The sequence below is a fragment of the Poecilia mexicana genome, unplaced genomic scaffold, assembly GCF_051168715.1.
Source record: "Poecilia mexicana isolate PSO_F unplaced genomic scaffold, ASM5116871v1 scaffold_4, whole genome shotgun sequence".
Classification (NCBI taxonomy): Eukaryota; Metazoa; Chordata; class Actinopteri; order Cyprinodontiformes; family Poeciliidae; genus Poecilia; species Poecilia mexicana.
Window position 1 is genome coordinate 26,463,946 of NW_028263373.1, and position 14,454 is coordinate 26,478,399.

Genomic DNA, 14,454 nt, shown 5'->3' on the forward strand with positions numbered 1-14,454 from the left:
CGCAGAAAAAGATCTGGCTTGGATTTCAACCTTAAACCTTCTTGCTGCACAGCAATGATGCTAACTATTGTGCAGCCCATTAAAACAGGGATTAATGATCAATCTAATAACAATAGAAATAAAACAATGACTGGTATACATGAAAAGTTCTGTTTTTGGAGCTTATCTAATGAAGTTGCTGTTTAATTAATCAGGAGGTCCAGAGTTTGAGCCCAGCTGATTCTTCTTCTCCTTTCCTCGTCTTGTTAATGTCGGATCAAACAAGTCAACATTTAACAAATGTCTACAATCACAGCAAAAAAGGTTCACTTTCAGACCATGTCTATCCAGTTTTATGGATGATTTAGAGCTTGTTCAGATGTATTCAACAAACCATGGTCTCTGTGATGCTACCAAATTTCCCCATACAGGAAATTTGTATACAGGGATTATGTATTTATTGTTGTTGTATACAGGGATTATGTATTTATTAAGGTAAAGGGTATACATTTAGTAATTATATGCGTCAGGACATTTTACCTTTGCCATGAAGTCACTTTTTTCTTCATTGTTAATGATGCCTTGATCATGACAGTTCAGTCCTCCATACAGTCTATGAGTGTGTGCAAGTGGTCAAATAATTGTTAGCTGAACTGATTATAGAGTTGGTCAAACGGGGGCCCATTCTGAGGTAAACAGATTTTCATCAGTGCAGATAGAATATCTGCATAGTGTAGAATGAGCCATGTTATTACTGGGTCATTGTAAATGTAGTAGCAGCGACTCCTGTGTGCTGGGTGTGAAGTATTGCAGAGTTATGATCAAACATTATGTCACAATAGAAATACAACATTTAAGCTTTCGTCACTCACAGCGACTGGGTGAATTCCCTCCCACATCTGAGTGGTTCACATTTCTAAAAGCTGCTTTCACAAACACAATTTGAAATGGAATTCTGATCTAAGAACAGAAAACGGTCTTTCATTCCTTCTCTGTTACACATGTTGTTGTACAGCCCATAACATGGGATAGCATGGCCAGATTCTATCATTATATCAACAAAATCTCAGAGTCATTTGTTGACTTTTCTCAGCTGTAAATGCAGGAGGAACAGCAGAAGACCTTGATACTCATTGTCTGTCTAACACAGCAGCTTGAAGCCAATCAAACTGAACTGATGACTTCTGACCTTGATAAAGGAACGCCAAACCCCTACGGTCTCAAAAGCTTTGTGTTAATGGGTCAGAGCAAGCGTTTGCTTAGCATATAATTAATGCCTAATAACCCCTGGTTGTTTGTCAACACTTCTCCCACTGTCTTTTTTTTTTTTTTTCTCCACGCCTTATAATCTTCAGAGAACCTGCAGGCACTGCATTCTCTGATAGCATCTTAAGCCTCTTGTTCCAATACCCTGGCCTGGCAGTAACAACACTGGCCAGTCACTCATTTACAAGCAAAGATAAATGCACAGTCCTTAATCTGTCTCCAGTTAGGGCTGTAGTAACACAACGCAGGCCAGACCCACGCCTTCAGCTCCTCCTTAGGCTTAGCTGCTCCATCAGTCGTGCTGCTGCCACATAAAGCCGCCTCCACTTTCACCTCTATCACCTGCCACACAGGTACCTCCTGATAAGCACACACACAGCAGATGTTGTGTGTGTGTGCGTGTGTGTCTGTGTGTGAAAGAGAGAGAGAGAGAGAGAGAGAGAGACAGAGAGCGAGAGTACTTCTTCAGTAATTAGGATGAATTCGAAATTTAGCTCTTTTTCTAGATCTGTGCATTTTTAGTCCAGAAGGTAAAACACTTACGCTATTTAGCTAAATGGTAATTTAAGATAAATACTCATTTAGAAAAATATATTTTGGCTTCCATTCATAAACATTACTTGGATCTTGTTGGGTTTAGTTTCTATATATAGCTTGGAACAAAATTACTGTTTGAGATTTGATGTTCATTTCACCAAAAAGTTTTTGGTTTCTGATTGGGAATGGAACAGGTATCCTCCAAAAAACAAGAATGAAAATTATTTCACACAAGCTGCACTTCCATTACAAATGTGTACAACTCTGTAGATGTTCTGCTGATGTCAAAAACACACAATTTTGCAACTGTGGTGTGTCCGTTGATTAAGAAATTAAATCAAGATCACATGTGAACAAGCTTGTCCAGGCGATAAGTCATTAAAAATCATGGCAGCGACGGATGTAAACAGTTTGTGTTAGTACTCATCATCTATCGGCCATGAGAGGAGACGTCTGTGTCTTATTCAGGCAACAAGCCTCTTATACTTTGTGCAAGTGAAATATTGAGCCTGTACACATAGACGTGCAAATGCGGGGTAGTGACACAACAAGAAAGTTGAGAATTTGCCGTTGCTGCTGCTTCTATTCCCCATGTGTTGGGTCCCCCAGAGTGCCGTACGGTTCCCTTTTCGCCTCAGTCCGATGCTTCCCGTGTGTCGAGCCCACAACTGTCGATGTTTGACAATGGATTTGTTCTAACGACAACAGTTGTTTTTGCTCCTGGAACACTTATTTTTGGCTCCCGCAACTAAGTTGGATTTTTGTTTTCTTCGTTTTTGATTAGGATGGTCTTCGACAATGATTGGAAGATTATGGATTGCTTTTTGTTGCATTTAAAAATGCAACAAATGTGTCAGGACTTGGTGATGTAAGTCCATGACTTAGAAGTGACCTCCAGGAAAAAAAGTACATCTCAGTTTTCTCTCACTAATAATCTGAATTTAGTTTAATATCTTCATAGGCTGGAGGCCAACATTGTTCTAGCTAGAAAACAACCACTGCTACAAAACCTATATAACAGTGGTGAATGTCTGAGTTAAACCTGAAGCACCTCCTATTGCAAGAGATCTCTCTACACATATTTTGATGGTATCCTAAGGACATACAAATTTATTTAATTTCAGCATATATTTTTGATACCCATGAATATAAACACTTTTGTGTAGGTATGGAAAATCTAAAGCAGATTCAATTATCAAAGTGTTATTTCACATGTATACCCTGCAGTGGTCGCCACAAAAGTATGGCTGTTTTTCTCTCCTATCTGGATATATATATATATATATATATATATATATATATATATATATATATATATATATATATTTGTTCAAAAATCATTTCTGAGTCTTGATTGTTAATATTTCTATCACATACTCCTTTGCCCAAGCAAATCACACTGTTATGGAAGCACAACAAAAATCCCTCTCACTGCTGTCTAATTGCATGAGAAGCCAAAGAATTAAGTGAGTCTGTTACACAAGCTCATTAAAGTTCATGCTATCCACTCTATTTCCTTTTGGTCTGAATGAGACAAAGGAAGAACAATATCCCATTAAAGGCTGTTTCCTCGCCCTATTCATTCCTGCCGGTGGTGAAGTGTCGGTGTTTTTTTTCCCGTGGATTAAAGTCTGATAGCGCTCGCGGGAAGAATGACTCCTCCGTTTGAAGACTTGTGAGTACGCCAAGGAGAGAGGCAGAGGGAGAAGAGACGAAAAGCGAGGCAGAAACGAGTGCGAGACATAATGGAAGAGCTCGTCTTATGCACTGTCTTGCAGCGGGTGAATTAGGAGGCAAATAGCGTGATTATTGTGTGATGTGCTGGTGGTAGCGGCGGTGATGGCGGGATCTCGGCCAGCCCCGGGATGCAGATAGAAACCACCAGGGGTGCAGGAGAGGAGGCGAAGCGGCTGTGATTTATGGGTAGCAGCGGGGCAGATAAGGCGGCTCCCTTCATTTAAAGCCTTATCGGCCGCGTTAAAGAAAGGCCACAATTTGCAGCATTCTTAAAAGCCCCAGATGTAACTAATCTCTGCAACCTTCCAGATGATTTGTCTCAGGGAAAAACTATACATCACTCACCTGTCTTACTGATCCCAGACTCTCCTCCTTTTGGTGTACCAACTGAAACTGGTGAAGGAGAATGATTGTAGAAAATGGAAAGTTGGGACGATCCTGTACGCTTTTATTACAGGAGCAATTCCATTTCCTACACTGGAAATTGTTTTCACTCATAATTTCTGTAATTTTTTTTCAGTAAAAAAATCTACATGGCAGTTATCTGCCATGTAGATGGCATCTAGATGGCTGGCTGGCTGGCTGGTTGGATAGATGAATGGACATCTGTGATGCTGTAGAATTTTTTTCAGCCCTTTTTCAGACTGATCCCTTATTATTATTGTTATTGTTTCTCACATTTGTAAGCTGACTGCAAACTTTTGCTATAGCTTAAGGATGCATAAGCAAGGACTGCTAAATTTTATTTACAGCTAATGAAATTGATAATTGACAGCAGGTGTGTATTTAAGAAGACTGAATGCTGGACAACATTTAATGTTTTTGTTGTTTTTACATTTGCCTTTGTTTACATCACAATAACCTGGAGTTCTAATAGGGTTGTGTAGACATTTTACATTCAAAACTGGTTAGTATGCTAATAGTGAATAGTGTAGTGTAGTTAATATAACCTTTGACATAAGACAGGGACATGATGCAATTTCCTGACTTGATAAACTGGATGGAAATGGGTAGAAGAAAAAAAACACTTAGTTTGAATGGATTTAATGTTCAGCTTATCAAAGCCACATGTAAAAGGCACAGACTGAAATTAATTTGTGAACACACACATGGGCCCCATAACGCCCAACAGCCTTCAGAGGGTTAGAGAACATACCAGAGAAGGTTCTCAATAGAACAGCTTAGCAAACACAGTCAGGTGTCTCTGTACTGGTTTATCAATACACTGGGAACTTGACACAGCCACACCACACCACTGATCAATACTAATCACTGGAATAATTACTCACCAAAGCTTAGGTATGCTATTGATTTTATAGGCCAGTTGTTTGCATTACTGTCATATCTGATCGGAATAATCTTAAAGGGTTTTTTTTCTCTGTGTTGAAGTTTAGTCAAGTTCTATAAAATGTACGAATGTCACTGCAAGGTCTAATCAATGCTACTGAGCAGCTCCAGAGCCTTTCATGTTTCTCGGTTAGAGCTGTGCATGATAAGCAGCTCTGAACATTAATACATGAGTCTTGGGAAGAAACATTTAATTTCTAAAATATGGCACTAACTATTGGTCTGCTTAGGGGTCTTTAGAAGATTCATTGGATCTCCGTTTTTGCTGGTCTTAGTCATTTCACCCTGCTCAGGCCGAAAATGTTATCAAAGGAACAAAACATTATGTTACTGTACATTAAGTTTCTACACCTGTACAACAGACCGTTGTTAATTATGTTGCTGTTCTCTCAGCAGTACAGCTGCTGTGTTATTATAGTAAAGTTACCTCGGTGGACGGCAGCAGCTTTATCGGTCCGGCTGAGTGGAGCAAACTTGTGGATTTTGGTTCAGGCTGTCAGCTGTGGCGAGGCGTTAAAGGCGGTACGTTTCTGTGTTTTCCCAGATCTCACAGTTGTTTGAAAGTAATCCCTGCGGACATGAGATGAGCTGATCAATCAGGCGTATCGATGCAACCTGCAGTCCCAAGATGTGGAACTTTAGCCTAACTCAGGGAAACAGAGGAAAAACTCAACAATGGTGTCATGTGAAAGTGTAGACCTGTAATGTCACCTCATATGTTGTCAGTTCTGAGGATTTCTTCCCTTTTCTGCACACAGACTCTCATATAACATCCAGTACTACAGAGAAAAGGGACTGTTGCTGATAATAACTAAATGGGGCCTCACACACAAAATATGTCAGCTATTGTGAAATATTGAAATTCAAAATCGACTTTTTTGGGGGCAAAATGAATGTACGTAGCTGAAAATAGACACCAACATCGGTAGCCCACAAGGTACTTGTTAAGCTTAAGGTTCAGCTAACATTACCTGCATCCAACAGCTTTACTCAACTCGGTCGGTTAGTTTGGAGGGAAAAAACTGTGAAAGGTTCTTTGCGTTTTGCTGGTTTGCTGCCATGATTCTAACACAAACCTACGTAGCTCCGCACAGCAGCAGCAGGTCTCCTTCACAGGTGTAAACCCGAGCGTCGTAGCGCTCATGTTGCGTTTAAAGGCGGCTCGGAAAAACAGGTTACAACATGTTAACAACGGATTAAACAGTTTTAACTGCTGATAAAAGTGACAGAGGACACAAATATGGGAAGTGTGGAAGCCTCTACTGTATCAAATTGACATAGGAATAACAGAGAGTTGGCCATTCTAAGGTAAAAACCCAGCGCATACAGTGTTCATGTTTTGTTTTTTTTTTTCATCCAGACGGCTTCCCGCGCCCCCCCTGCAATGACACGGCGCCCCCCCTAGGGGGCGCGCCCCACAGTTTGGGAACCTCTGGTGTAAGCAATGTGAAATTATAGAATTATATGGTATTTTTTATTTAAGACGGGCCAATCCCCATTATATATTTCACCAATATGATACAAAAGCAGCTGCAGGAAGAAGTGCATTGTAATTTTTTGCATGTGTCTTTGCATCGCTCCTTTCCTGATCAAACTGTGACCTCACTCATTTTTCTGCTCTGTTCTGTTGATAGTTGGGTGGAAATATGTAAAAAGAAGAGCAGAAATGTTCATCTTCAGGTCAATCATCTGCAACGGGCCCCCCGTCTGGTAATCCCTCCTGCTCCGTCATTCACCTCTGTGGTTAGCATGAGTAGCTACAATCCTCCAAAGCTATTGCCATTTTTGAATTTTAAGCGTCTTTTTTTTTTCCTCTTTAAATTGAGCATATATATTCATTTTTATATGCTTTGCTGTGTTCTACAAGTGTAATTAGTCTGGGATACTCAGCAGTTGATATTTCACCCTCCCGCCCCGCTTCCATTCTTAAGTATTCATGAAAGCCAGTGATCTGACAAATGGAATTTTTCAGCACGGTAGCATCTTGCATCTCAGACCTCATTCCGAAGGATAATCCTGTTTAAATATCCCGGCCCAGTTTATGCAGCCCAGGTAGGGAAATCTTAGCATTTAAAATGCTTACACTTACATACCTTCATAAAGTGCATGGAGTGTAAACAATGGTGCATAGTGCACGGGCCAGGATAGGATATTTACATTGTTACAACGTAAAGCAAAAATAAGCGATGTGCCGATATGAAAATTTGGGCCAATATTAATTTTTATGTAAGAGATATATGACAATAATGTAAATTTTTAACTGGCGTTTCAAGGGGAAAAAAACAACAACCAGAAAGAGATGGATAAAAAGAATGGTTGTTCATATTGGTGTCATAGATTTTATACCAAAATGTAGAACCAAGATATGTAATGTGATCTAACTGCCTTATTTACAACACAAAAGCAACAATGTGCATGCTGTGTATCGCATTTATAAAAATATTAAGTAAACAATATCAACTACCATCACTATATTATGGCTATCAAACAATTTCACAAGAAAGCTTTACTCTAGCAACCTGCATGATGCTAAGGCTAAACGTGTTGGCTGGATCAATCTGTCTGATCAGTCATGACCTTCTAAAAGGCCAGCAAGAAAGGAATAAACTTTTAGATTTTGCAACAGCCTCACCTGTGCAACATGCGCCAAGCAGCGTGGTTTAAGGCAGATTGATGATCACCTGCCGTGGTGGACTGATGCACCAGGTACCACATGATGTCAACAGGGACGAGGCAGATGTCAGCTGAAAAAACAGTGACAAACTTAACAGTGTACTTGGAGACATGCAGTGAGCAATGTTTCTCACTGAACATTTTCTCTAAATCCTCTAACACATCCAGTGCTTTCAGGAGTTTTTTCACTTTCCTACAACTTTTGCTGCAATACAACATGTGCCTACTAATTTTAACTTCACAGAAAATCACTTCAAAACTCTGAACTAACCATTTGAGTAAATACCAAAAGTTCAAAATAACAATAAAATAACTGTTTCTCGGTGCAACGCCGGTAAAAACGTTGTTGAAGGGATAACAGAGGAGCCATGTTGTGGTGACTTCCTGAAGGCGGAGTTTCAGAAAGAGCAGGAGCTTCTTAAAGACACAGACATAAAATTTCAAGGCATTAAATATCTTTTATTGCCTTTATGTAAAGGTAACAGTTACTTGACTGCACTACAAAATGGCCCCATGCGCCATTTTAAAACACATAAAACTGCCCCTTCAATGCCTTAGTGTTGCTTAATACTAAATGATGAATATAAATATGTATAGCAAACTGTGTGATTCATTCTCTAAAGAGGAACAAACAGAATATCCCTCTAGTTTTTTTTTTCTTTTCTGTTGCGTTCAGGAAATCAGCCGACCTCCTCGCCCCTTTAATCTGCAACGTCCTCCCGGCTACCAGTATCTGCCTCAGGGCCGCTGCAGCCTTGACTTTGCTGCGCCGGCCTATTCTCAGTTCACCAGGCTAATTCATCACAAGCACTCCACTAACACCAAGGTCACCCACATAATGAGGAGAGGGTTATTGTGATAAAGGGGTAAAAGCTACGATTGGATCTGAGCCAAATGGCCAAAGACGATCGCTTTCCGGGTCTCTTGTTTATCCCGCAACCTCCGTGACTCAAGCGGTCCGCACACACAGCGGTGGCCGCTCCGATGCTGTGTTGGCAGTTTGCTTACTCTCCTCTCTCTTTTGTTGTCGTGGCCCACTGGGGAGCGTCCCTACAAGTCAACTGGCATTTGACGTGGTGTGGGAGGAGGCCAGGGTGTGTTGGGAGTCACCTATTTCCTAGGGAGGCAGGGCCTTTTTGGTCCGTTTGCCCACCACCGGGTGCACCCCATCCTCTCTGCCTCCCCACCAACCCTCCTCTGTCTCTGTCTCCCGTGCGTTCCCCTCACCGCTCCAGCCCGCCTGCACGCCTGACAGACAGACAGATGCTATCTACCGTGCATCTCCAGCTCTGGGCCTCTATCACTCTCCACAAACAGCCCCATTGCTCGCACACAGGCTGCAAATTTCGTCTGCCTCTCTCCCCCGCAGATAAGGGCCGATATCAGTGACAGAACATATTTTATGTATGAAATGTAGCTCACAACAAGCAGTCAAGCATTAGGTTTGTTTAAATAGACGATCCTTATCGCCGTTCTTTCAACGCCGACTTTCGACATTGTTCTCCGTTTATTTCCTCTTTGCCCAACAATTCTTCTCAAGCTATCTGGCCCCCCCATGCCCCCGACAATTGCCTTTTAAAGAGCCTCCTGTCCAGGGGCCGAATTCATTGCTATTTTAATTATAGCCGCCGCTGTGGTGCGAGCGGGACAGAGGAATATTTCCAGTCGCACACTGCCTCCCTCCCGAACCCATCCAGTCGACATTCCGGCGGATTATTTGCCGGGGATTTCTCATGTCAAAGAAGCAACACTTTCCACCCCCCAACCCCCAGCCCCCTACTGTTGGCTGTTGTTAGCATCAGATATTGGATGATTTCCATTTAGTGCTTAGGTTATGCTTGTCAGTTTGTGCCCAGCATTTTTGTAATGATAGAAATAAGATCTCACATATGCCAGGAGTCTGGCTGACATAATAGTTTGGCTTGTGCACGTGTCTGTGTGTGTTCGAGCAACTACAAAAAAATATGCCTTCTCTACTTTTTCAATACAGAAAGTTGCTAGAAATCACATTTTCAGGGATGCTTTTTAAAGGAAACAATGAACATGCTTTACATGTGTATTTGACAGGACGTCTTTTCAGAGTATTTCAAGAGTATTTCAACCCCTTGTTCTGACACAACAAGCCATGGCCTGGTACATTGTGTGTTGGTTGACCCCTCCTACTCTCCTCCACCCCCCCAAAAAGCAAGGCCTCACCCCCACGGCACACGCAGAATGGAGGCGGAGGCGGTGACGGGGGGATATGCAGGTCATTACCATAACAAGCTGGCGTGTTTCTGAAGATACACTTGTTCAAAACAGACAGGGGGCAAGAGTGGAAGGGGGTATGAGGGGGCTAGTCCGGGGTGGCAACGCCAGCCCAGTTTATTTCAATAACAACACCCAAACACATGGCCTATCTGGTGAGACTTTGAATGAAACACTTGGACCCCGATGGAGAGATAAGACACAGATGCTAAAAAGCGAGATGGCTGAACTGGCCTCTTGACCCTCTCTTTGCTTTTTTCATTTGTAGCCAATAAAGTCAATCAGAGTCAACATGGTTAAAGATGCAGGTTAGACTTGATTTTTTTGTTGTTGTTGAATGACTTTCATTAATATTACTTCAAAATATCAATATAACTTGAGGGGTTAAAAATAAAAAAGCAGGCTCTGCTCATATCCATTCACTCTTGTGTAAACCTGTATTGTTAATTAAAGCGCGATCGTTTTCACATGAATGGCTCCGTATTTACCACGGGGCGACTGATGTATCCCTTGGGAAGACGGTGTCAAGTGCTTTAAACATTACCAGATGTGTACTCAGTTGGCAGGAGCCTTTGCCAGTTATCAAACAACAGTATGGTTTTAAAAATTGCTTCGAAACAGCAGAAAGTTTGTACATTTTAAATATCTATTATTAGGACCTTAATATTAAATTAAGGATCAAATTAGCATCACTCATGACTCTTACTTAAGGTAACGCTGCTAACCAGCTTAATTATTAACTGCTGTCATTATCTTCACACAGTTATGCAGCAAACTGTTTCTAAATTTAGAAAGAGTTTGTATTTTTAAGTCTTTGCATGAAAATCAAAATAGCAGTAAATCCTATGGATAATTTTAATTCTCTCTTACAGAATTAACTACATACTAAGCTACAGTTATGAATAGGCATAGATAATGGTATAAAAGTATATAAGAGTTTAAAAAATCTAAAGTTCTTATTTTTATTTTCCATCCCACCATGCCTATGGTTTAAGCTACTGTAAGAAAAAAACGCCAAAAAAAGTGTCAGAGTGACCAGAGATTTTTATGTCTGTGTGAAGTACAGACTAAGACAGCATTGTCCCCCGTTACTGACAGTCAGCTGGCTGAAAGGAGGTTACCTCACTTTTCTTTTGCTTACTAAGAAGACAAATTCTGTTTGAAAGTATTTCTGATTTTCAAAAACACAGACAGTCATTGTGTGGCAACAAAAAGTACAATACTCATAATTGTTCATATAGGTAACAGTCTGAAGCTAAAGCCGATAACCTATCACTGGGATGTAATCATAAACAAAGCTAATAGAATAGAAAAGAAATATCCTTTATTGTCCCACAGAAGTGAAATGCAGGTGTAACAGCATGTAGAGTCACAAAAGGATAAAGTATTTAAAAAAGTATAAAAACCAAAAATACAAACTAGAACTTCAATTATCAACGGTTCCAAGTCCAACCCAGCAAGTCCGCCCCTAAGAATAGCAAACTGTACAGTAAGGACAAAATGACATAAAAATACCATGCAGTTATCAGAAATAGCCATTTGTTCATCATACAAAATTGATGCAAAATTAAGTCGGAAGTTATTCTGTAAGTTTTAGGTCTTTTTATAAAGTCAAATGATAAATATTATCTGTATTGACCTATACCTAATCATTCATTACTAAAGCTCGTTGTGTCAGTTAGTTTAATTGTTAATTTTCCAAAAAACAACTTGTCCAAAAATAGGCAACATGTAAGCTAACAGCTAATTGCTTAAATGATAGTAATTATAGCAAAATGCTATAATTATTCTCAGCTAGCTAGTTAGACCAGTGTTATTTTGTGTCACCAACTAGTTCCTCATAACCTCCGGAGATTTAAGGTGCTTTGCAAACACATAATAGTTGAGCTCCAACATATCAATCACACAGACATACAGATAGCTTGATGCTGTCCCGACCGCTTTAGCAGCAGCGCATATGCTGTGAGAATCTCCCACCAACAACAACACCACTTTTCATAAACACAGGTAATCCTCTGGGGTAAATTGGAGCTAAAAATAATTTTAAAAAAAACTCAGTGAAAAGCAAGCAGCCCTGCGCTTTAATATTTGCGCAGATATAGCACGGCGCTTAGATTCAGGAGGAGATGTCCTAAATCTCAGCTTGATTTACCAACGTTAACCTCGGCTTAGCCGCGGCTGAGGGGTGTCGCGTGCTGGAGAGCCTGTTGAGAGTTGGTGGAGTAGTTGTAAATATGTGGTAACACTTTCAGCGGTAATCCTCCAGCACAAAGAATTGCCAGAGATTATGGACCGGTTGTCTGACAGAGAGAATCCTCCGGCACAATCAAATTCCTATGGCTGCTGAGATTTGGAGAGGGCACAATACCGTACGGCTCGGCTCTCCCGGTAATGTGAGGGCGAGCCGTTCCCTCGATGAAGAGCTAAGAAGCAAATATAGCATGAAGTGCATATTAGGTAAACAGTGGTTTCCTTAGCATTATAGTAGGGAAAAAGTAGTCGTGTCTGGGTGTTTGGCTTTTTTTTTTTTTTTTTCTCCTTCTGTGCCTGTTGATACCGTTGATTCCACGCTGACCTGAGCCATGGAGACGTGAGAACCGGCACACACACACCCACCTCCCCCCGTCGCTCCTCCTCGGGGCACAACGCAGTCGCCCTCGCTGACACGTTTTGAGTGGGGTTTAAGGAAGTGATGTGAAGAGAGAGTGTGAGGGAGCGAGAAAGCCCACCGCAGCCCCGCAGCCCCGAGGATGAATAGAAGATAGAAGCCGTTTTCATTTCAAAAATCGGCCTCTGCACTTGGCTGAACCTACAATAAAAGTTGATAATTGAGAAGTGAAAGAGTGGGATCAATATGACTGTGGAGAGAAAGAGAGAGAGAGAGAGAGAGAGAGAGAGAGAGAGAGAGAGAGAGAAAACGAGGCTTGGGCTTATGTTTAATGCAGTTTAACTGATATTTAATATTTTCCGCTTTCTCTCTCTTCTTCTCCTTTTGTCCACGTTAAAATACTTCAAAAAGAATTCTAATAAAGTGGAAATTAAAAGGAGCGTAGATTGGGGTTGGAAAGAGAGGCCTCTAATCCTGCTATCTCTTAATAATTCAAAGTCTCTTTTATTTTCTGAATAAAAAGTGGAATTAATCTGGCACTGTGAAGCTGTCCTCTCTTCTCACTGTTTAAATAAATCCCCGTTCGTACATTAGACGAGAGGAGGCCGGCTCTGGCTCCTCGCCAAGCTCTGTGTCAATTCCCTCCTGCCTCCTTCCTTTCTCTCCCAGCCCCTCTTTATTCCCTTTCTTTTGCTTTCTGCCAGGGAGGGACCTGAGAGGGAAGCCGTGACACCAGAGAGCTGCTATCTCCAGAACCTGCTCGGCACACAGGCCTATCACAGGCAGCTAAGACCACTCAGCTCAGGCAGCCAAAAAGGCACCCTTATGAAACTTTACCCAGATATTAGGGGCACTGTGAAGCCAACTGATATGTTACAAAGACACTGTGTAGAGGGGGATGACCATTTCTAGTATTTATATGAAGCTTCACCAGCTGGAAGCATAAGTAGTGTTACTATTTTGGCCTTTAGCTGAAATGGAGCAGTAGGGCTTGGGGAGGTTTTATTCTTTTGCAGCGTTTTTGTTTTTTTTAAACATATGATGGCAAAAAGAAATATGTCACTATTGAAAGAGCAAAGCATGTGGAACCATTACTGTGATCATAAGGGACTGTTTTTGTGAAACACCTGATGTTTTATAAGCGCTGCATTTAGTCTCTGCATGTAGGTGTTATTTTTGGCCAGTTGGATAAACTGGAAGTGTCCTTTAAGGTGAAGTTCTTCAAATTAAACAAAAGTGGGGTCAAATGTCAGCGTTGGTTTTTGCCGCAAAATTCTTGCTTTGTGCCGCAATCATCCTAAAGACGTTAAGAAATGTATCCAGAGGTCATCAAAGGTCAGCCTGTCCACCCAGAATTACAAATCAAACGCATTTGGTGTCAATAAATTGTTAAAAAAAAAAGAAAAAAAAAAAGCTTCTCAAACATAGCACAAATTAATTTACATCAAAACCAACACAAACATACAGAGCTCGACTGGGGACATGAGAGAAAAAAATAATCGTGGTCACAACTTAATATTTCGTAGTAATAAGTAGTGATCATGAGGAAATAAGTCATGGCCACCTGTTATCTCATGACCACAACTCAATGACTCGCGGGAACGATTTGATTCTAACTAATGGTGGCCACAAGTTAAGTCGTGGCCATGAGTTGCTTTTTGTTTTCTCCTATGTCTCCAGACGGGCTCCAAACAAATGCAGTAAAGTCATTTGGCGCCAATTTCATGTAATTTGAAGGTTCGTACCTTTACTCAGGTACAAATGCGCTATAGATTTCAATGGCAGGTCAAGGAGCTGAAGCTCACGCTGATAATGGAAGAAGAGTTGAGAGAGAGAAAAAATGTGGATTAATGTGACAGTTCTTTTTTCTGATGTGCAGCCGCAGTGATGTTTCCACCAGCAAACATTTCAGTCAGTGTTCTTACACAATTTCTATAATTTGTGCACAAATGGATGGCATAAACTTTTATCTTTTTTTTTTTTTTTTACAGAACAAAAGGCAAATCTTTGAGACTGACACTATGAAATAAAAGGAGCTTAGGCTCTATGTGTAAATGCAG

General features: G+C 41.0%; 1 long non-coding RNA gene across 2 annotated transcripts in view; it reads right to left on the minus strand.

The window, feature by feature from the left end:
* Nucleotides 1–5,299: 5,299 nt before the first annotated feature.
* LOC106926409 (uncharacterized) overlaps nt 5,300–14,454 on the minus strand; it is a 106,786-nt gene continuing 97,631 nt past the window's right edge. For both annotated transcript variants that reach the window (XR_015762775.1, XR_015762776.1), the window contains exons 4-5: nt 7,499–7,610; nt 5,300–5,436 (exon numbers count right to left, since the gene is read on the minus strand). This is a non-coding gene — a long non-coding RNA (uncharacterized LOC106926409). The remainder of the gene's footprint in view (nt 5,437–7,498; nt 7,611–14,454) is intronic.